The sequence below is a fragment of the Pan paniscus genome, chromosome 13 (genome assembly GCF_029289425.2).
Source record: "Pan paniscus chromosome 13, NHGRI_mPanPan1-v2.0_pri, whole genome shotgun sequence".
NCBI classification, from domain to species: domain Eukaryota; kingdom Metazoa; phylum Chordata; class Mammalia; order Primates; family Hominidae; genus Pan; species Pan paniscus.
In genome coordinates this window covers 28,829,229-28,854,329 of record NC_073262.2, presented here as the reverse complement: position 1 = coordinate 28,854,329, position 25,101 = coordinate 28,829,229, and positions in this window count along the sequence as shown.

Genomic DNA, 25,101 nt, shown 5'->3' with positions numbered 1-25,101 from the left:
GTAAAAATGGTATGAAAACCTTACTAATGCAGAAAAAATCAAATATTCCCCATTTTTATGATAGAAACCTTAAGCAAACTAGAAATGTAGAAGAGTCCCTCCATTTAATAAAAGTCATCTATAAAATTTTTAAAAAGAAAGAAAAATGAGAAAAACTTTAAGCTGGCATTATTGAACACTTTCTTAAGACATGCAGTAAGGCAGATACCCACTCTCATCACTTATATACAATTTAGTGTAGGTCCTAATCATTTCAGGTTGGCAAGAAAAATAGATGAATAGCATGTACTTTGGAAAATAAGAAACATTATTTGTTTTCAGGCTACATGAGCAGGTACACAGAAAATTGTAAGACGTCTACAAAAATTTACTGAAGAATGAATCTAACAACTAATGGAGCTAGTAAGTGATTTTTTTTTTTAAGTAGCAGGATAAAAGTTCAAAAAATAGGCCAGGCACAGTGGCTTATGCCTGCAATCCCAGCACTTTGGGAGCCGAGGTGGGTGGATCATCTGGGGTCAGGAGTTCAAGACAAGCGTTGCCAACATGGTGAAACCCTCTCTCTACTAAAAATACAAAAATTAGCCTGGCGTAGTGGTGCATGCCTGTAATCCCAGCTACCTAGGAGACTGAGGCAGGAGAATCACTTGAACCCTGGAGGCATAGGTTGCAGTGAGCTGAGATCATGCCAACAGAGCATGACTGCCTCAAAAAAAAAAAAGTTCAAAAAATAATATTCTATTACATTTCTAAATGCTATCAACTGAAAATTGGGAATTAAATTGTTTAAACTATATCAAAATAACATTAACATTGGAAATATTTAATTATAAATTCCATCTTTGCAACAGACCTACACAATTGATACTATGTTTATCACTGGAATACAGAGAAGAAAACTGAAGCATAAAACAGGAAAGGATCATACAATTTCCCAAAACATTAGGGACTGTATTTGCTCAATGTCTAACAGATACATGGAGCAACCAGAAGTAAAATTAAGTGTAAACATAAATTATTAATTAAATACAACATTCAAAATAATCTTACTTATTTCTTTATTTTAAAACCTAGAATTCTACCAATTAAAATAAAATAAATCATAAGCAACCTATGGCATATTTCACATGGTGTTATGGCTCAGTGTAGAATTTCCTTTGAACAAATAAATCACTACCAGTCTTAGATTACTAACTTTAAATTTCTGAGGAATTTGTCTTCATTTAATTATTCTAGTCAGTAGATTTTACAAAAATATTGTGTGTGTGTGTGTCCATGCAAAACCCTAAAATGTAGATATATTAAGTTCTATTATATTTATGATAATTTCACATCTTAAGTTTTTTTGATGTTATAAATTCATCTTAATATACTCTTATAAATAAGATACATTTTCTTTTGTACTTAACACAAAGCAAGGCAATTAACATGTTCTAAATTTGATTGTTGTTAAATTTTAGCCCCCAACATGATGTATCAGGAGATAAGCAATAGATTTTGCAGAAGTTTCACATATTAAATTGTGCAGGTGTAATATAAGATTGCTGATAATGTAAAACCGCACCTGATAAATAACAAAATTAAGTCATTATTAGTTGGTACACTTGATTTGAGATAGAAAATGTGTTAATGGCTGTTAAATGAGGTATAGTGTATAAAGATTTATATTATGAAAGATATTTAAATGATGTTGGGAATTAATATTACAACTAACATAATCATGGGCCTTTGATTTGTAATGTTGTTATTTTCTAAGGTACCTTTATACAGCAGCAGAACTAATTTCCAAAGGAATTTTTCTTTGTGCGTGAAAAAAGATAACTTGTTAGTATACAAACAATAGAGGACATTCAAATCTAATAAGAACTCTCATCTTCTAAGCAAAAATCTATCACTAAGTATCAGTATGTACTAACAGTAGATAAATCAATTCACACATTGAGATAATTATACTCTGGATATTCGGGAGGCTGAGGCAGGAGAATGGTGTGAACCCAGGAGGCGGAGCTTGCAGTGAGCTGAGATCGCGCCACTGCACTCCATTCTGGGCGACAGAACGAGACTGTCTCCAAAAAAACAACAACAACAACAACAACAACAAAAATTGCACTTAAAAACGGCTTTCCAAATCTGATAAGTTCTAATGATGATGAAGCTATGTATATAGACTTGTCATTGTACTATATTATGTACTTGCATTTCTGCAACTATTTTAATTTTACAGTTTAAAATCACAGCATGCTGTTATTTAACATGAATTGAATCAAACAACTTAAAACTATTTATCAACATTTTTAGGTAGATATTTCCTATATTACTCCCTCCTTGCACTGTTGGCTCATGGAGTGATCATATGAGTGGGTCTGATGGAGATGTCTCAACTGGTTATGCTCTCTTATGCTTGAAGTATACAATAGAAAAATTAATCTGGGGCCAAATTCCCAGTTTTGCCTTATGATGATGAATTTTGCGCGTCCACTTGATTGGGCCATGAAGTACCAGGATATCTAAAGAAACATGTTTCTGGGTGAGTCTGTGAGGGTATTTCCTGAAGAGATTACCATCTGAATTGGATTGAGTAAAGAAGATGTCTGTTCCTGATTAAGAATGGGCACCATCTAACCCATTGAGGGTCTGAATAGAAGAAGGTGGAAGAAGGTTGGATTTACTCGCTCTCTGCCTGACTAATTGAGTTGGATTGTTGGTCTTCTCCTGCCCTCTCCTCTTCTGGTTCTTGAGCCTTCAGGCTTAGGCTGGAATCTATGCCACTGGCTCTCTGGCTCTCCGGACCACAAAAACCCATCAACTTTGATGGATCTCCAACTTGCAGAAAACAGATCATGGAATGTCTCCACCTCCATAATCATACTTAGTTTATATATATACACACACACATATATGAGATATATATGATATATATGACCATATATGTGTGTATATGTGTGTATATATATATGCAAATATATATAGAAGCAAAAATCTATCACTAAGTATCAGTATGTAAGAAAAGTATAGAAATTAATTCTCACATTGAGGTAATTATACTCTGGATATTTTAAAAATGCACTTAAAAAGGCATATATATAAAAAATATATATATATATACGTATATATATACATGTATCCTATTGGTTATGTTTCTCTGGAGAAGCCTGACTAACACAGCTGTTTATGAGTTTTTTGTTTCAGTCCAAGCTATTTAACTTTTATGGAGAAATGTGAATATTAATACCTATGAGAGGACAACTCTAATCGAATTTCTTGTATTAATATCTCTAGCAGTGTTGTCAAACATCATGTTCTTCTCTCCAAAAGGCTTCTCTTTGTTCAGTAGGTACTTCATTATATTTTAGCTTTTGGAATTCTTCCAAATGCAGACTGAATGTGAATGCAACTTTCCTAGCTCCCTAGCTTTCTCACTTTCTTGAATATATAGGATTGCATCAAAAAAAAAAAAAAAATGAAAACTCCACTGGAGACAAAGATGATTGTAAAAAATGAAAACATACTCATTTTAAAATATTGAACCTTGTCTTTTTTTTTTTTTTTTTCCTTTTCAGTGTTGGAAATGGAAAAGGGGAAAAAAAGCACGGAAATGCATTGGTAATTTGTTGAAACCATTTTGGAAAATACACACAAACACACACACACACACGCACACACAATTTGGCATATGTCATGAACCTCCCTGAGTCCTTGTCATAAATGTTGCAGAATCTTACACTTATCTTCTATTCATAATCCATGATTGTGGTTCTTTTGTCTTCTAAATCAAAAATGAAGTCCCATGGTCATCTGTTCTCTACTCTTAATTCTAAATTTGCCAATTTTCCCACTCTTTCTGACCCCTTCTTAATCTCTGTGTGAAATAAGAAACCCAGTCACTCAGCTAATTTGCCTTTCTAAACTAGGTATGGTGTGTCTTGGTAATTTGATTACATTAATTTCATAGATTTTTAAATTAATAATTTTATGAAATTATGGAGAAAGTACCATTTTTTATTATACTTTAAGTTCTAGGGTACATGTGCACAACGTGCAGGTTACATAGGTATACATGTGCCATGTTGGTTTGCTGCACCCATCAGCTCGTCATTTACATTAGGCATTTCTCCTAATGCTATCCCTCCCCTAGCTCCCCATCCCCCAACAAGCCCTGGTGTGGAATGTTCCCCATCCTGTGTCCATGTGTTCTTGTTGCTCAACTCCCACCTATGAGTGAGCACATGCAGTGTTTGATTTTCTGTCCCTTTGATAGTTTGCTTAGAATGATGGTTTCCAGCTTCATCCATGTCCCAGCAAAGGAAATGAACTCATCCTTTTTATGGCTGCATAGTATTCCATGGTGTATATGTGCCACATTTTCTTAATCCAGTCTACCATTGACGGGCATTTGGGTTGGTTCCAAGTCTTTGCTATTGTGAGTAGTGCCACAATAAACATACGTGTGCATGTGTCTTTATAGTAGCATGATTTACAATCCTTTGGGTGCATACCCAGTAATGGGATCACTGGGTCAAATGGTATTTCTAGTTCTAGATCTTAAGGAATCACCACACTGTCTTCCACAATGGTCGAACTAATTTACACTACCACCAACAGTGTAAAACCATTCCTATTTCTCCACATCCTCTCCAGCATCTGCTGTTTCCTGACTTTTTAATGATCACCATTCTAACTGGCATGAGATAGTATCTCATCATGGTTTTGATTTGCTTTTCTCTGATGACCAGTGATGATGAGCATTTTTGCATATGTCTGTTGACTACATAAATGTCTTCTTTTGAGAAGTGTCTGTTCATATCCTTTGTCCACTTTTTGATGGGGTTGTTTTTTTCTTGTAAATTTGTTTCTTTGTAGATTCTGGATATTAGCCCGTTGTCAGATGGGTAGATTGCAAAGACTTTCTCCCATTCTGTAGGTTGCCTGTTCACTCTGATGATAGTTTCTTTTGCTGTGCAGAAGCTCTTTAGTTTAATTAGATCGCATTTGTCTATTTTGGCTTTTGTTGCCATTGCTTTTTGTGTTTTAGTCATGAAGTCTTTGTCCATGCCTATGTCCTGAATGGTACTGCCTAGGTTTTCTTCTAGGGTTTTTATGGTGTTAGGTCTTACACTAAAGTCTTTAAATCATCTCGAGTTAATTTTTATATACAGTGTAGGGAAGGGATACAGTTTCAGCTTTCTAACCAGCTAACATCATAAGGACAGGATCAAATTCAAACATAACAATGTTAACCTTAAATGTAAGTGGGCTAAATGCCCCAGTTAAAAGACACAGATTGGCAAATTGGATAAAGATTCAAGACCTATTGGTGTTCTTTATTCAGAGACCCATCTCATGTGCAAAGACACATTTAGGCTTAAAATAAAGGGATGGAGGAAGATCTACCAAGCAAATGGAAAGAAAAAACAATCAGGGGTTGCAATCCTAGTCTCTGATAAAACAGATTTTAAACCAACAAAGATCAAAAGACACAAAGAAGGCCACTACGTAATGGTAAAGGGATCAATTCAACAAGAAAAGCTAACTATCCTAAATATATATGCACCCAATACAGGAGCAATCAGATTCATAAAGCAAGTCCTTAGAAACCTACAAAGAGACTTAGACTGCCACACAATAATAATGGGAGACTTTAACATCCTACAGTCAATATTAGACAGATCAACAAGACGGAAGGTTAACAAGGATATCCAGGACTTGGACTCAGCTCTGGACCAAGTGGACCTAATAGACATCTAGAGAACTCTACACCCCAAATCAACAGAATATACATTCTTCTCAGCACCACAACGCACTTATTCTAAAATTGACCACATAATTGGAAGTGAAACAGTCCTCAGCAAATGTAAAAGAACAGAAATCACAACAAACTGTCTCTCAGACCACAGTGCAAATGAATTAGAACTCAGGATTAAGAAACTCACTCAAAACCATGGAACTCACTCACACCTACATGGAAACTGAACAACCTGCTCCTCAATGACTACTGGGTAAATAACGAAATGAAGGCAGAAACAGATGTTCTTTGAAACCAATGAGAACAAAGACACAATGTACCAGAATCACTGGGACACATTTAAAGCAGTATATAAAGAGAAATTTATAGCACTAAATGCCTAAAAGTGAAAGCAGGAAAGATCTAAAATCAACACCCTAACATCACAATTGAAAGAACTAGAGAAGCAAGAGCAAACAAATTCAAAAGCTAGCAAAAGGCAAGAAATAACTAAGATCAGAGCAGAATTGAAGGAGATAGAGACACAAAAAACCCTTCAAAAAAATCAATGAATCCAGGGGCTGGTTTTTTGAAAAGATAAACTAAATAGACCACTAACAAGAATAATAAAGAAGAAAAGAGAGAAGAATCAAATAGATGCAATAAAAATGATAAAGGGGATATCAGCGCTGATCCCACAGAAATACAAACTACCATCAGAGAATACTATAAATACCTCTGTGCAAATAAACTAGAGAATCTAGAAGAAATGGATACATTCCTGGACACATACACCCTCCCAAGACTAAACCAGGAAGAAGTGGAATCTCTGAATGGACCAATAACAGCTTCTGAAATTGAGGCAATAATTAATAGCCTACCAACCAAAAAAAGTCCAGGACCAGACGGATTCACAGCTGAATTCTACCAGAGGTACAAAGAGGAGCTGGTACCATTCATTCCTTCTGAAACTATTCCAATTAATAGAAAAAGAGGGAATCCTCCCTAACTCATTTTATGAGGCCAGCATCATCCTGATACCAAAGCCTGGTAGAGACACAACAAAAAAAGATAATTTTAGGCCAATATCCCTGATGAACATCGATGGGAAAATCCTCAATAAAATACTGGCAAACCGAGTCCAGCAGCACATCAAAAAGCTTACCGGCCATGATCAAGTCAGCTTCATCCCTGGGAAGCAAGGCTGGTTCAACATATGCAAATCAATAAATGTAATCCATCACATACACAGAACCAACAATAGAAGCCACATGATTATCTCAATAGATGCAGAAAAAGCCTTCAAAAAAATGCAACAGCCCTTCATGCTAAAAACGCTCAATAAACTAGGTATTGAGAAAGTGGCTTTTTTAATGCTTTCCAGATAATAGGTCTTAAAGCTATGTTAGTCACTACAAACTCCTGTGCTGCTGCCTCTTCATTATTGCCATCATGATTATTGGGATTGCTATGTTCAGCCTTTTACTCATGTTATTGCTCATCTTATTATATAGTGAACCTATCTTTACTTTGTAAGTTCATCATCAGCCTTTACTGTGACAGTTAAAACAGGCTGTCTTGGTGTAAATTCTCATTTAAATGCTTGTGTTTTAGAAGACTCTAAAACAACATACACAGAGCTGGAGAAAGAGAAGATAGATTTCTCAAGCCATCCTCTGTACTATTTTTTTAGAAGTAAATTCCCTTAATTTAAAACCACCCTTTAAGCTACATGGGAAAATATTTTCTAGTATTTTCCAACCAAAATAAGCCACACTCTCTTTCTTGACTGTTCATGTTCCTTTCTGATTTAATTGTATGGATATTTATATTTTCTGAAAAATAGATATTGAAACTTCTACTTATGCTAAGGAGATTCTGAAGGCAGATACTGACCATTCCATTGAACAAACTAAATTTATGATAAAATGTTTCATCTCATTCAAGTCGTGCTGAGTTTAAGATGCCATTTTTCTTAATGTTGTATCCTGAGGTAATCAATGCTGGACATCCAAGTGAAAAATAATTCACAGAAAATATATGTACTTCAGGGGGAATTATACTAAGGTAGTGAAATAAACTTTTGGAAGCACAAATTGCAAAAAGGCACTGTAAATATGTTGAGGCAAGTGAAAATTTTCAGATTCTGAATAGTAGAAACTTTAAATCTACAGACATAAAAAGGCAGTGGTGGTGGTTTACGTAACCACCATCAGATAAAAGGTTTTAACCCTTAGATAAAACAATCAATCTACCATTTCTGTATAAAAGCATAAGTGCTAATTGAGGACAACCACTTAATGTAAACAGACAGGAAATGTATTAGGGATGTTCTCTTCCTCTTACCTCACCCCACCCAAATGTAGCTGCTACTGACCCAGCCTACTATGTGGTTTAGAAGGCAATCGTTTTGCTCACGATTTTTCTGAACAACAAACATTCTAATGCATCTGAATAGCTTTCTCAATATATTATTAATACAAAGTCATTTGAAAATATATGTTAGGCATTATGGTTTTCACAGTAGCAAGATGCCAACGACTTTCAAATGAGGAAGAGGAACATAGTTATTTATTTCTAACGTATTGTTTTAACTGACAGTGACTGTAGCACCAGGGTTCATTAAATAATAGCTAGTTTTCTACCAATTCAGATAAAATAATTTAAAGTTACTGGATACTTTGCTTTGTTATACTGCATATTGGCTTCTTCGAATAACTAAAAGAGACAAGCCAAAAAAAAAACCTGGGATAATGGTAAATAAAGCAATTTGTTTCACAGTTCACGTAGATGGTAGAAACTCATACCAGAATGCATTCTAGAAACTCATCAAAAGTAAGCATATCCAAACTTGGTAATTTCAATGTAGCATATTTTCATTTTAATAGATTTTTATTAAATTCATAAAAGTTAATGGACTAGGGATTAAGTCATTATGAACTCTGTCCCAACTGCCTGTTATTAATAGCATCACAATTGTGATTCCATTGTTAAATACTGTGTTTCTAAATGTCTTTTTTTAGTCAATCACAATTTTTCATCTTAGATTTCTCACTCCAACAATTCTTCCAGATGATTATGCTACCTGATCTTAGACCCTACATTTTTAGTGATCTGAAAGCTTTGGTGTTCATATTATGTGTTATATATAAAAACTTTGCAATATAAAAAATCTATATTAAAAAACCAGGAGACTTCATTTTATTCTTATAACTCAGAAAGATATTACTAACCACACCATTATGACTCTACTAGTACACAGAATTAGGAGATGACAAAAATGATCTTTTCTTTAAAATGAGAGCCTAAATTAATCTTCTCAAATCTGATTTTTCAGCACTCTTCTTTACAAAGCAATAAAATCAAAATTTCATTTTAAGATAAAATTAAAACTTAAGGTTATATTCAAGGCAGCCTCCACTCTTCAGAACCACATTTTTACTCATTACAACACTCAGTCACCATTATCCCAATTGCACCACATTCCTTTATCACTCATCACTCTCATTCTTTCCTGGGACACACACAGATTGCTGATAGAAATTTTTTTCTGCAAAGGAAGCATACCTATATGGTAGCTCATCTGTTCAAGTACAACTTACCTGATATATTTTAATCAATTAATTTAAGCTATTTGTGACTCCCAGAATGTTGCTTTTGAACTGTGCGCTTGTGGAAATACTGTTTCAGAAAGCTTGAATTGAAAAGGAATGGGTCGAAGAAAAAGTTTATTGTTTAAAAGTAATTAGTGTTTTGGTTATGAACACCACCACTGCTGCTTAAATCTCAACAGCTAGACTTATTTTTTCATGAGTGGAAAATATTTTGCTGCATTTCATGGGAATAACTAATCTATTGGTATAAATACATCTAGCTACATATGTACTTTAAAGAAAAATTTGTCATAAATGATCTAACATCTAGAAGACACTTTTGGAAGCCTAATGCAGTTGGAAGACCTGTTTTGGATGCCCACATATATTTTCTTCCTCTCCAAGAACTCAAAGAATAAGCCATGAGGCAACTTATTCACCTCTAGAATTTGAGAATTCATGTCCTCTTGGCAGGCTTAACTTTGTCCTTCTGAGCAGAGGCATTGTAATAACATCTTTTATGATGGAATCACGTAACACTATGTGACATACCATTCATCAAATAATAAAATAGAAACCACATTTGTGGTATAATCTTAACTGTGCATATAGAGCTTTGTATTAGTCTACGGTATGTCCTGAAGCTAAATTTGATTACTATTCCTCTAGCAAGATGTTTAAACTAAGTCGAATTATGTAGAGTTGTACTTATGGCTTAAATGGCACTCTCCTGTGTAATGTAAATAGGATAGCCACAGCAGTGTGCAACTATATGCATGTAAGAAAGAATAACATCAGATTATTTGGTACCCAAAGGTTTAATGTATCTTTTTCTGGGAAAACTCTGATGCATTTAAAAACTTTTTTCATTGTCATATTAATGATAATTATTATTGAAACCAAGCTTGCACATTTTAAACTGAAAATAAGGCCATTCATTTTAGTTCATATACAGTTCAGAATGTTTCATCCCTTGACATTTAAAGAAAGCATTTTAGATGGAAGAATAACTTAATGGTAGTATCAATATGTGCTTTAATGCATAAAGGATACATGTTGAAAAAGTAGTGGATTAAAAGATAGATTTCTTAAATGTATACAAATTTATGACTAATAGATACATGATGGGTACTTACTGGGAAGTTGGGGATGGGATGGTGATGGTGATCACATAAAATGCTAAGACCATATCCTTCATGATCTATCCTTAGGTCATCTCATCAAATAGGATTCTATTCTGGACCAACCGGTTTGAACATCTCATACATTTTTCCCCCTCATGAGAAGCATTATTTAAAAGTATCACAGGAATAACATAAAATTTAAAGTGACAGGAAAAAATATTCTTTCTTCCTCTGCTTATCTTAATTAGAAAATAAGAAAGTGTCTGAATAATTAAGGTCAAAAAGTGACAGATTATGTAGGAATGTTAGAAAACCTTCACGTTTATACTGAGACATTTGAATACACCTGCATAAGTAGCTTTACATGAAACTGACAAATAATTTAAGGAAATCTATTTTTATGCAAAGAAAACATGTTCTATGATGTAGAAGATTTAACACAATTAACAATACATAACTAATATGTCTATTTCAAAAATTCAAAATATTTTATATACAACTTTCACACTGTCAACAGAATTATAGACAATAAATCAGACCAAAAATTATTAAGTATTTTCAGAAACCTTAAGAATTTTCCAAAATAATTTACAGGTTAAAGAGATGAGTGTGGTACCAATATGAGAGAGAGATTTATGATCTTAATTACATTTATTTATAAAACAAAAATTTTACATGCACAGGATTCTCAAGAAACCAGAAGGAAATCAAAAGACAAAACCAGAAGTAAGTAGAATAGAGAGAACTGATATTAAAACTACTCTTAATTTTAAAATAAATAAAAGGCAATTGAATATAAATATAAAAAATAACTATTGGAGAGAAAAGACACAAATCAGAATTGAAAGTATCTGACAAAATATATTTTTAAAGGTAACAAAATAGGAACCATTATGTTTATTATGGCATAATTAGAAATTAGAACATAATTTATTAAAAATACACACATATATGTACATATATATACAATTAAGCATATACACATACATGTCTAAACTTTGAAGGTTAGGATGTAATGAACATATTTCTAGAATAATAAAAGAAGCTGAATAAGCTAAATAGAAAAGTAATAGAATAGTATAAAGCTCCAAAACAGTAAAAGAAATTGCAGGGAAGGTTAAAAAATTTCTCACTGCAAAACTCATTAACGGTAAGTACATTTATAATTGAGTTTTAGCAAACTCGTTATATAAGAAATAATTTATATCTTAAGTAAACTATTTCAGAGAATTAAAATGGGAGAAGTTAATTTGGGAACTTAGGAAAACCTTAATAACTTTCTACTTTAAGATAAAGCAAGAAATAACTATTGACAAATATCAATAAAATCAACTCTGCTGCAAAAGTTCTAATTAAAATTACTGTAAATTTGAATTTGCAAGTTAAAATAATGTATTACAACTGAGATTGTCTGTCTCTATCTTTTGTCTCTCTATATCTGTCTATCTTTCTATTTCCTGTCTCTCTAAATCACCTCTACCTGAATTTCTTATCACTTTCCTCTTGCTCATTTTCTCTCAAAGGCTAGTTTCTACAGGGTCATTGAATTTCTCCCACCTTAGGGCCTCTGCACTGGCCATTTCCTCTATCTGGATTGCACCTTCAACCCCTAATAGTTAACAAATTAAATCTCTCACCTCCCTCAAGTTATTTCAATGTCAATTTCTCAATGAGGCCTTTCTTAATTACTTTATTTTAATTTGTAACCTATCTGCTCCATTACTGGTATCTTTTGTTTCACTACAAATTGTCTTTCTTCCTTAGCACTAACCATCTTCCACTATACCATATAAGTTGAGTTTATTACTGTTCCTCACAATATAACATAAACTCCTTGAAGGTCAATATCTTTACTGGATTTGTTCACTGATGATTCTCTCATGCCTTGAAGAGAAATGGAAAAACAGAGGCACTCAGGTTGATCAGTAAATTATTTCTACAATGAGAAGAAGAGAAGATATTAGACAGATGAAAACAACAGATAGCTACTCAATTTTGGTAATACGTATTTCCTTAAGAAAGTATCCATTGCAAGCAGAAATTCATATTATTAGGTTGATGGTAAAGTAACTGTGGTTTTTGCCATTCCTTTAAATGGCAAAAATGCAATGACTTTTGCACCAACCTAATATTACATAGTCAACCAAAATAGTCTCTTATAATTCATTAAATGTACTAAGTACCTCTGAATATTTCACCTTGCTTCTTCAAAATTCTGTGTTTTACTTTTTAATTTTTTGATGAGGTTAGAAATGTGTTTATTCGTGTGATAGTGATTTTTCTCCTCAAGATTAACCATTCTACTGTTTTCTGTCTCTAATGCCATAAATTTATTTTATGTCTATGATATTCTATTTATAATGTTTTCATTAGCATAACTAATGCATAAGTGTAATAAAACATAGGTTGTGTTGTGTGGTGTTTTCATTAGTACGACTTTCTAGATAGTCTTCTATGGTTGTTTGAAATTTTTATTTGGCCCCAAAATCATTTAGAAGAGAGTACTTTACTTTTTAACAAGTTGACTTTTTCTTCCAAGGTTGCTGTTTGTAATTATTGTGTCTGTCTCTGCCTATGTTACTTAATTCTAACATTATTGTTATGAAAATGTCAATGTACCATGCCTTTATTCTTTGAGATTTTCTTTGCATTCTAATGTACAATAAAGCAAACACATTTATCTATACTAAAATACATATACCCAGAAACAGAAAATTTACCATGTCTGTACACAAGCATCCTGAAAATGTGTGTATGTGTGTGTGCACATGTGTATGCATGCTATATAACAAATTACTATAAACTTAAAACAACACATAACACAAAATTTTTATCTTATAGTCTCTGAGAATCAGGAATTAGATTGTATGACTTAGTTTGGTTACTTAATTCACTGATCTGCCAAGCTGCAATCAAGGTGTCAGCCAGGCTGTATTTTCATCTGAAGGTTCAACTGCAGAAAAGTCAACTTCCAAGGTCACTCAGATTGTTGGCAGAATTCATTTCTTTCTGGCTGTAGTACTAAGATCCTTAGTTTTTTCATGGTTGTCAGAGTCTAGTCTTACCTGTTAGAGGTCACCCTCAGGTTCCTGCCACATAGCTCTGCATAGGCAAGTCATGACATAGCAGATTGCCTCATTAAAGACAGCAGGATAGAAATGGAGGGGGTTATATAACAATAAAATCATGGGAGTGACATGTCGTCATTGATTAAAAGCAAGTCACAGGTCGTGCTCACATTCAAGTAGATGGTACTACCCAAAGCCGTGAGCACCATGAGACTTAATGGGAGATACCCAGGAGTTTGTTTTCCATGGTATACTTGTAGTTCCTGAAGACTAACTTTCCTCCGCTATACAAAATACATCCATTCTCTCCCAACGTCCTCAAAAGTATCAAAACAGATATATAGACCAATGGAACAAAACAGAAGACTAAGAAATAATGCTACATATCTACAACCATCTGATCCTTGACAAATCTGACAAAAACAATCAATAGGGAAAGGATTCCTTATTTAATAAATGGTGTTGGGAAAACTGGCTAGCCATAGGCAGAAAACTGAAACTGGACCCCTTCCTTACATCTTACACAAAAATTAACTCAAAATGGATTAAAGACTTAAATATAAGACCTAAAACCATAAAAACCCTAGAAGAAAACCTAGGCAAAAGCATTTAGGACATAGGCATGGACCATGACTAAAACACCGAAAGCAATGGCAACAAAAGCCAAAATTGACAAATGGGATCAATTAAACTAAAGAGTTCTGCACAGCAAAAGAAACTATCATCAGAGTGAACACACAAACTACAGAATGGGAAAAGATTATTGCAATCTATCCATCTGACAAAGGGCTAATATCGAGAATGTACAAGGAACTTAAACAAATTTACAAGAAAAAAAAACAAACAACCCCATCAAAAAGTGGGCAAAGGATATGAACAGACACTTCTCAAAAGAAGATATTTATGCTGCCAACGAACATGAAAAAAAGCTCATCATCACTGGTCATTAGAGAAATGCAAATCAAAACCAGTGAGATACCATCTCACTCCAGTTAGAATGGCAATCATTAAAAAGTCAGGAAACAACAGATGCTGGAGAGGATGTGGAGAAATAGGATTGCTTTTACACTTTTGGTGGCAGTGTAAATTAGTCCAACCATTGTGGAAGACAGTGTGGCAATTCCTCAAGGATCTAGAACCAGAAAAACCATTTGACTCAGCAATTCCATTTCTGGGTATGTACCCAAAGGATTATAAATCATGCTACTATAAAGACACATGAATATGTATGTTTATTGTGGCACTACTCACAATAGCAAAGACTTGAAACTAAACCAAATGCCCATTAATGATAGACTGGATAAAGCAAATGTGGCCCATATACACCATGGAATACTATGCAGCCATAAAAAAGATGAGTTCATGTCCTTTGTAGGGACATGGATGAAGCTGGAAACCATCATTCTCAGCAAACTAACACAGGAAGAGAAAACCAAGCACCACATGTTCTTACTTGTAAGTGGGAGTTGAACAATGAGAACACATGATCACAGGGAGGGGAACATCACACACCAGGGCCTGTCGAGGGGTGGAGAGCTAGGGGAGGGATAGCATTAGGAGAAATACCTAATGTAGATGATGGGTTGATGGGTACAGCAAATCACCGTGGCATGTGTATACCTATGTAACAAACCTGCGCATTTTGCACATGTATCCCAGAAGTTAAAGTATTCAAAAAAAAAGTCTCCTCTCATTTCATCATTAGCTCAAGGGCCAAAATTTCATCATTTATAGAAAGTCTAGTTGTGGATGGGGTTCTTGTGATATTATTCATTCAGTACAGTTCCCAGGTACAATTTTTTTCCATCTGAGGAACTGTAAAGCTAAAGAGCTATAAAGCTCTCTGCTTCAAACACCATCAACATACAAGGGTAGAGAGCCATAGGATAACAATTAGACACATTTCTGTTTAATATGTAGGAAAATGAGAGAGGTTCAAAGACATTACTCACCTATAAATGTAGTGAAATCCAGCTTGGAAAATGTTGGTAGTTCCTTGATTTCAAAGACTTATTCTTAGTTATATATCAAGGACTAAGAATAATTTTCCATGCCTCTTGATTCTGCCTCCTAGGTTCCTGGTTCTGCTCTCTGAGTCATCCTTCCTTTTCAATGAAGTTGAGTAGTTTTATCAGTTTTCTTCCTTCAAAATTTTAGGGACCCTAGCAGCCCCTTTTCATTTTGTATTATTGCTGTTTATTTCAGTCCAAGTTGGTGTTTTTCCTCTTAATAATTTTCTTAAGAACTTTATAGTTTCTCATATATTTCAATACAGTCCATTCCATTAGACCGAAGGCATACCCATAGATCATCACAAGTCATCCCTTCTCTATTTTTGGCTCCTGCTGAGATGGTTGAAAAACAATGCCTTCAAGCTTTATAGAGTTTCTATGGTTTGTTTCATAGGCTCTGTGAGGTACAACATTAATCTTGTATGTGCCCTTTGCATGACTGAACACCAATCTTTTGATTTTTATGAGGCTGGAGTAGAAGGTGGTAGAAACACAATCTCCACCTTTTCTTTAGAGCACACTTTCCTTACAGTGAATCTTAATTCGTTTATTTCTTGCATATAAAAAAGCAGAGGATTTTAAAAAGCATCCGGTCCTCATTTCTTTTTACTTAACTTTCTTACCTCAATTGATTTCTCCCCTTTCACATTTTTCCTATAAGCAGCAAGAAAAAGAGTGAGTATTTACAATATTTTCTGTAGTTATATAACCAATTTTTCCTTAGCTATATAACCAAGTTTACCAAACTATATAATCAAGTTTACCACTTACACGTTCTGCTTTCCATATACCTGCAGGAGACAAATTCAGTTAGTACTTTGCCACTCCATGACAAAGATCCCTGTAACTCAGCCAGGCACCATAGTGGCTCACACCTATAATCCCAGCACTTTGGGAGGCTAAGGCAGGAGGATCTCTTGAGTTGAGGTGTTTAAGACCAGTCTGGGCAACAAAGTGAGACCCTGTCTTTACAAAAAATAAAAAATTAGCTGGGTATGGTAGCACACGCTTATAGTACCAGCTACTCAGGAGGCTGAGGCTGAAGGATCACTTGAGACTAGGAGACTGAGGCTGCAGTGAACCATGATCACACTACTACACCCCAGGCTGGGTGACAAAGTGAAACCCTGTTCAAAAGAAAAAAAAATTAAATCCATAACTCTAGTTTTCAGTAGGTTCCTACCTTCCTTTTAAACCTTCATCAACAGCATCCTAGCATCTATATTCTACTAATAATCTGTTTAAGACAATTTAGGGTTTCTCTATTAGGTCTCTCAAAATTCCTTCAGTCTTCACTCACTTTCTGGTTCTAACACCACTCCCACATTTATGGACGTTTTTTACAGAAGTATCCTACATTCAAGTACCAATATCTGAAAGCCATAGTTTTCTACTTCTGTGTAACAATTTACCGCAAACTTAGCACCTTAGACAAACACGGATTTATTTTCTTACAGTTTCTGTAAGTGAGGAGTGAAAGGCATAATTAATCAGGTTATTGGCTTCAAGGTTTCAACAGGCTGCAATAAAAGTGACAGCTGGAATGCACTCTTAACTTAAGGATTGAGCCAAGAAGAGTTAACTTCAAAGCTCACTCAGGTTGTTCACAGAAGTTACTTGTTTAAGTTCTAGGACTGAGGGCTTTGGTTTTTTGGCTGTCTGTTGACCAGGGGCAACCCTCAGTTTTTAGAGTCATCACAGTTCTCTCCAGCGTAGTCTTCTACAGAGTTCAAAATCCGGCAGCTTGCTTCTTCAAGGACAGAAGGAGAAGGAGAAGGGGAATGAGAGCCTTCTAGTAAGACTGAGTCATATAGGACATAATTGTGGAAGTGATATTCTATCACATTTGCCATATTATATTGGTTAGAAACAAGTCACAGAACCCACCCCTCATTAAGAGGAGGGTACCACACAAAGACATAAAACCAGGAGGAGTGTCATGGAGCTAAACAGACCTAGTATAGAGTCTATCAGCCAAACAGATCCAATATAAATACATATTTTATCAATCTATAGACTGTATTATTTGTGATACTAATATCTTCATATATAGGCTTGCATACTTTAACAAGCTTGATATTCTCAGATATATAGTAATATGTTAAAGTCTCCCAATATACTGAAGTTGTGCCATAATTTTATTATATTTTCTGTAGATTTTTCTTAATATTTTAATACTTTTCTATTAAACGTGTATGGGTTCATAAGAGGTGTATCTCTTATAAATGATAAATTTGATAAATGTTCTCTTTATATCATTTAATACTTTTGTTGCTGAAGTCATATTTATCTAATATTAGTGACAGAAATTCTTTTTTTCCTCCTTCCCTTCATTTCTCTCTTTTCTAGACAACAATACCTGGTTCTCAAACTTAGTAGGTCTTGTAGTAAATACAAACACATGAAATTTAAAAATCTTTGTTAGGAATCTCTTAAATGCATCTCTGGATTAGATCAATTATGATATAGAGAAAGAAGATAGAGTAAAAAGCAGAAAGCTTCAACAATAAAAACATAAATTAACATTATGACAGTAGGAATTAATATTTCATCTCTTGGTTTGATATATTACATTAAGATATTTTCTCAATATGTAACATCCTTCCATTCCTTTCTTAAATATCCGTAGTTATGGTAAAGTGATATTTTCATCTTAAATCAGCACTGTTTGGTTGCAAGGAACAGAAAGCTACTTAATTTTATGCAAGTAAAATGAGAATGCAATAATAATTCTGGCTGATTCATGAAGCTCAAGGATAATAATGCAGCTGGATCATGAAAATGAGTGGAAAAGTGAACTAGAAAAACATCAGGGAATCAATTAGGGGTGTTACTCCTTCTTGGTGTCCTTATGAGCATATGTTTATTTTATTTCATTGGATATTAGTTTACTCTATGCCCTGCTTCCCATGGCAGAATATGAACACTAAAAAGCAACCTAATTTTTTAGATCAAAGCATATGGAAGGACTTAAATTCTTACTCAGATAAATCTCAAATTTCCAAAGAAGAGAATCTGGTAAGCCTAATCCACTTGTAGTGAAATCAATTGAGATTAAAATTTTAGTCAATGTTTGTAATTCATTTGCATTAAAAATATACATTTCATAAACTTATTAGAATGTGCACATTATTAATCAGCTATTTCTAAAACTATTTTGGTAGCTGCATATTCTCATATTGTTTCAAATATAATTGAAAATTATTCTTTTCCTCTCTTTTTTATTGAGGATACCTTGTCAAGAGTTTTTTTGGACTGAGAAAGAGAAATGCAGCCCCTGACCTACAGGAGCTGGCCAAGTTTTATCAGCTAGTCCTTGGTAGTGACATAAGCTGGTATAACACTCACGAGATCATAAGCTTGTCTTGGTGTTCTTCTGTTGGACATAACCAATTTCTCAAAAATCAACATCAGACAAGGCCACTGTGTAATACTTAGGGATGAAGACAAAAACAAGGCAACTCCATAATCATGTCTCAACACAGAAAAACATGAACATTGTTTAAGACTAAAAATGATCAAATTTACCTTTATCCTGATGAATATGAATGACTGCTAATTCTTTACCAATTACAAATTTAGCTTTGCCCTTTCTGTTCTTCCAATAGATAGAAGTTGTCAAAATGAACAATTATAGAATCAGTTCAACTTTCTGATAACAGCCAATCTAGAGCAAAGCGCTACTTTAAATTCCTTCTCTCCCCAGAAGACCATCTACGGCAAGTGTAAATCATTGTATAAGCCTTTTTTAACATCTGTAACCGAGATGCCCCACGATTAGCACTTTCCCATTAGCAGTAAATAGAACAACTACAGGTATGTTTCCGATGGTCTTTTGTTAAAAGGCATTTACAGAACCAACTCCTTAGTAAGTATTTATTTAAATACAAAGTTCATGATACGTCAGAAGAGACAGATTGTGCATTAGATTAGAATTAAAATCACCTGGCCAGGCACAGTGGTTCATACCTGTGATCCAAGTACTTTGGGAGGCCACGGCAGGCGAATCGCTTGAGCCTAGGAGTTTGTAACCAGTCTGGGCAACATGGTGAGACACCACCTGCACAGAAAGTACAGAAATTAACCAGGCATAGTGGCACATGCATGTAGTCCCAGTTACTTGGGAGGCTGAGGTGGGAGGCTCACTTGAGCTCAAGAGTTTGAGGCTGCAGTGAGCCATGGATGTGCCACTGCACTCCAGTCTTGTTCCAACAGAGCGAGACCCCATCTCAAAAAGAAAAAAAAAAAAAGACCTGTTCCATTGCATATTAGTATTTCTGAGTTTCCTTTGTTTCTTTTCCTTTCCTTTGCTTTTTTTGTTTGTTTGTTTTTTCTCCCTTCTCCCTTCCTTCTCCCTGCCTCCCTCCTTCGTTCCCTTCCTCCCACATGCCTTCCCTTCCTCCTTTCGTCCTTTCTTTACTTTTGGCTTGTTTTTTTTTGAGGATGCCGCATATGAAAGAGTCACTTATTTTCTTGTATTAATTTTATTGAGAGGCATAATATGCAAAAAATAAACTACATTGATTTAAATTGTAAAATTCGAAGAGTTTGACAGATTTATATGTACATAAAGCTACCACCACAGTGATGATGCAGAACACTTCCACAACTACAAAATATTTTTCATATCACTTTCAGTTTGTCATTTACCTACATCTAGTCCCAGTTGAAAATCAATCTGCTTTTTATCTCTAGATGTTACTGTGAACTTTCTTGCATTAAATACCTCTTTAATCATTTTTGCCTTGCTCCTTTCATTATCATAATTTCGAAATTCATTCATGCTGGTGTGCTTTCTTAAAGAGACTATATAATTTTATATTCTCTTAAGCAGTATATGCGACTTCCAGTTCCTCCCGGTTCTCATCAACAACTTGATATTATCAACCTTTTTAATTTTAGCTATGATAATAGATATGTAATGGAATTTCATTGTGGTTTTAAATTACATTTCCCTGATGATGAATGTTGAGCATCTATTCATGTAGTAATAACATTATCTTATCTTCATTTTTGAAGTGTTTGTTCAAATCTTTTGCTATTTACTTAATTGAGTTTTGTCTTTTTATTATTGAGGTAAAAAATAGTTATCTTTTCTGGTCACAAATACTTTGTCAGATATTTGTATCATGAATAATTGTATTCATTCTGTCAATTACCTATTCATTATTTCATTTTGGCTTTTGAAGAGAAAATGGTTTTAATTTGATAAAATCAAACTTCATTTTTTGTTTTTGTTTTATAGTATCTACAAAATATTGCCTAAATTATGATTGCAAAGATATTTTCAGATTAGGCATAGTGGCTTACAGCTATAATCCCAGCACTTTGGGAGGCTGAGACAGGCAGATCGCTTGATCTCAGCCATCTGAGACCAGCCTAGGCAACAAGGGAAAACCCCATCTCTATAGAAAATACAAAAAATTAGCTGAGCAATGGTGGCATGCACCTGTAGTCCCAGCTACTTAGAAGGCTGAGATGGGAGAATTTCTTGAGCCTGGGAAGTTGAAGCTGCAGTGAGCAATGATTGCACCATTGTACTCCAGCCTGGGTGACAGTGCGACAGTGCAAGACCTTCTCAAACATATATATTATATTTCTTCTTAGTAGAAAAATTTGCTGGTATAAAATTATCTACATTTTCCTTTCCAGGTCTTTAGGATTTATGAGCCCCTCTTGTATTTCTGATATTGGCTGTGTGTTTTTTTTCCTGTCTTACAAATAGTCTGAGTTTTTGTCAATTTCTTGATATTTTCAAATAACCAACTTTTTGTATTATGAAAATCAAATATTAGAAATAACTAAAATATTATTAAGCAATAAAATAGGATAGATAAGTTAATTGTATTGTATTTATTCAGTGGTAAACTATTCAGCAATAAGAATAAAGAAACTACTGCCATGCAGAACAATATGCAAAATTCATGCAAATTCTTACAAATTTGAGTGCCTCTATATATCAGTTTATCCAGGCACTAAGAAACCTTCAGGAAGCAAAACTAGCAAAGACATTTACATCCAAGAGGTTTACATTACAGTGTAATTAAATAAAAATAAATCATAAACATAATAAACATATGTTACAATAAATTGGAAGGTGGTTAGTGCTAAGGAAAAAAGGCAATGTATAATAAATAAAAAGGATCAACAGTACAGTTAGTAGGTGGCAATTTACAATTAGGTGATTAGGGAAGAACTCATCGAGAAGGCAGCATTAACACAATGACTTGAAAGAGATGAAGGATTTCATCTGATAAGTATCTAGAGAAAGTGAGATTCAGGACAGATGTGGTGGCTAATGCCTATAATCCCAGCACATTTGGAAGCCAAGGCAGGAGGATCATTTTAGATCAAGAGTTTGAGACCAGCCTGGCCAACATGGTGAAACCCTGCCTCTACTAAAAATACAAAAATTAGCCCAGCATGGTGCCAGGCACCAGCAATCTCAGCTACTCAGGAGGCTGAGGCAGGAGAATTGCTTGAACCCGAGAGGCAGAGGTTGCAGTGAGCCAAGATCATGCCACTGCACCCCAGCCTGAGCAACAGAGTGAGACTTTGTCTCAAAAAAAAAAAAAAAAAGACAATGAGATTCAGACAGAGGAAACAGACAGTGCAGAGGCCTTAAGGTGGGAGAAATCTATAGAAGACCAGTCTGTGGGGAAAAAATGAGCAGCAGAAGACTGATAGAAAATCAAATAAAGGTAGTATAAATCAATGGATAGGTATGTAGATGATAGGTGGATGATTGATAGATGATATATATAGAAAGAGACAGATAGCTATAGACAGTCAATAATATTCAGCTACATTATTTATGGTTTATTTTTTGTCTTCTATATATATGTTAAAACACACACTCATACTTCATATAATCCAAGTCAATGTATGAAAAGTGTAACAAGAGTAGTTTATCAAAGTTGCAACATATTTCACTGAAAGTCAGAAGATGAGGATGGCAAAGTCAGGTGAGAATTTGTAGATAAGAATGACATACGATCATTGCTTTAACAAATAGGCAATATTTTACCTGGTGGAATCTAAATAAAGGCAATTAAAAGAGGAAGTTGCTGAGGCAGCAATGGTGTGGAAATTGGGCAGGTGCAGGACATGACAGTCAACCAGCTTGTAGCTCATTATGACTGGAGTCAAGAATAAGGGGAAGTGTTACAGGATTGTTGGGAGAAAATTTACAAAAAATGGGTTTTCTGTTTTGTTTTTTAGAGACAGGTTCTTGCAATGCTGCTCAGGCTGGTCGTGCATGGGCTGAAGCAATCTACTTGCAATGGCCTCCCAAATTGCTGGGATTGTAGACATAAGCCATCATATGTGGCCACAAAAAAGTTTTTAAAAGTTAGCAAATGCTTTGTAAATGATAATTATTTTATTTGATTATCTCAGCAACCATAAGGTATAAGTAGCATTATGATCTCCTCTATTAGTCCATTCTCACACTGCTATAAAGACATACCCAAGAGAGGGAAATTTATAAAGAAAGAAGGTTTAGTTGTTTCATGGTTCTGTGGGCTGTACAGGCTTCTGCTCCTAGGGAAGCCTCAGGAAACTTACAATCATGGCAAAAGAGAAGCAGGCACATCTTCACATGGCTGGCAGGAGAGAGTGGCGATGGAAGGTGCATAAACTTTGAAAGAACCAGCTCTCCTTATTAGAACTCTATCACAAGAACAGCACAGGGGAAGTATGCCACCATGACTCAATCACCACCCACCAGGCCCCTCCTCCAACACTGGGAATTACAATTCAACATGAGATTTGGGTGGGCACACAGAGCCAGACCATATTATTCTGCCCCTGTGCCCTCCCAAATCTTAAGTCCTTCTCACATTTCAAAACACATTCATGCCTTCCCAACAGTTCCCCAGAGTGTTAACTTATTTCATCATGAACTCAAAAGTCTCAGTCCAAAGTAAAAATCTGAGACCAGTCAAGTCCCTTCCACCAATAAGCCTGTAAAATCAAAACTAAGTTACTTTCAATATACAATGGGCGTACAGGCATTGGGTAAATGCTGCTGTTCTAAAAGGGAAAAATTGAGAAAAACAAAGGGGCTACAGGCCCCTTGCAAGTCTAAAACACAACAGGACAGTCCTTAACACTTAAAGCTTCAAAATAATCTCCTTTGACTCTATGTCCCACTTCCAGGCCTCACCAATGGAAGGGGTAGGTTCCCAAGGTCTTGGACAGCTCTGCCCCTGTGGCTTTGCAGATTACAGCCACAGTAGATGCCTTCACAGACTTTCCTTGAGTGCCCAACTTTTCCAGGCACATGGTGCAAGCTGTCTGTGGATCTTCGATTCTGGGCATTTGAGGATGGTGGCCCTCTCTTCACAGCTTCACTAGGCAGTCCCCCAGTGGGGACCCTGTGTGTTGGCTCTAACCCCACTTCCCCCACCCCAATACTACCATAGTAGAGGTTCTCCATGAGGGCTCCAGCCCTGCAGCAGACTTCTACCTGGACATCCAAGCATTTCCATACATCCTTTGAAATTTAGGCTGAGGTTCCCAAGCCTCAACTCTTTTTTTCTGCACACCTGGAGGCTTAACACCACATGGAAGCCACCAAAGCTTGTGGCTTGCACCTCGGAAGCAATGGGCCAGGCTGTACCTTGGCCCAATTTAGTCATGGCTGGAGCTGGAGCAGCTGGGAAATAGGGTGTAATGTCCCAAGGTTGCACAGAGCAGCGAGTCCCTAAACTTGACCCATGAAACCATTTTTCCCTCCTAGGCCTCCAGGCCTGTGATCAGAGGGACTGCTGCAAACGTCTCTGAAATGCCTTGGAGACATTTTTCCCATTGTGTTGGCTATTAACATTTGGCTCCTCTTTACTTATGCAAATTTCTTCAGCAGACATACATTTCTCTCCAGGAAAAAAGAAAATGAGTTTTTCTTTTCTGAAAAACACTCATGGTAAAGCTGCAAATTTTTCAAATTTTTATGGTCTGTTTTTCTTTTAAATATAAATTCCAGTTTCAGATAATCTCTTTGCTCACACATATGCTCTTAGAAGCAGCCAGGCCACATCTTGAAAGCTTTGCTGCTTTGAAATTTCTTCTGCCAGATACTCTAAATCATCTCTCTCATGTTCAAATTTCCTCAGATCTCTAGGCCTAGGAAACAACACCACCAGGCTCTTTATGAAAGCATAGCAAGAGTCAACTTTACTCCAGTTCCCAATAAGTTCCTCATTTCCATTTGAGATCATATCAGTCTGTATTTCATTGTTCATATCACCATCAGGATTTTGGTAACAACCATTCAACAAGTTTCTAGTCATTTCCAAACTTTCCCTCATCTTCCTGCCTTCTTGTGAGCCTTCCAAACTGTTCCAACCTCTGCCCACTACCCAGTTCCAAAGTTGCTTCAACATTTTCAAGTATTTTTATATCAATGCCTCACTTCTCTGGTACCATTTTTCTGAATTAGTTAATCCCACGCTGATGTAAAGATGTATCCGAGATTAGGAAATTTATAAAAGAAAAAGAGGATTAATCACCTTATGGTTCTATGGGCTGTACAGGCTTCTGTTGCTTGGGAGGTCTCAAGAAACTTACAATTATATTGGA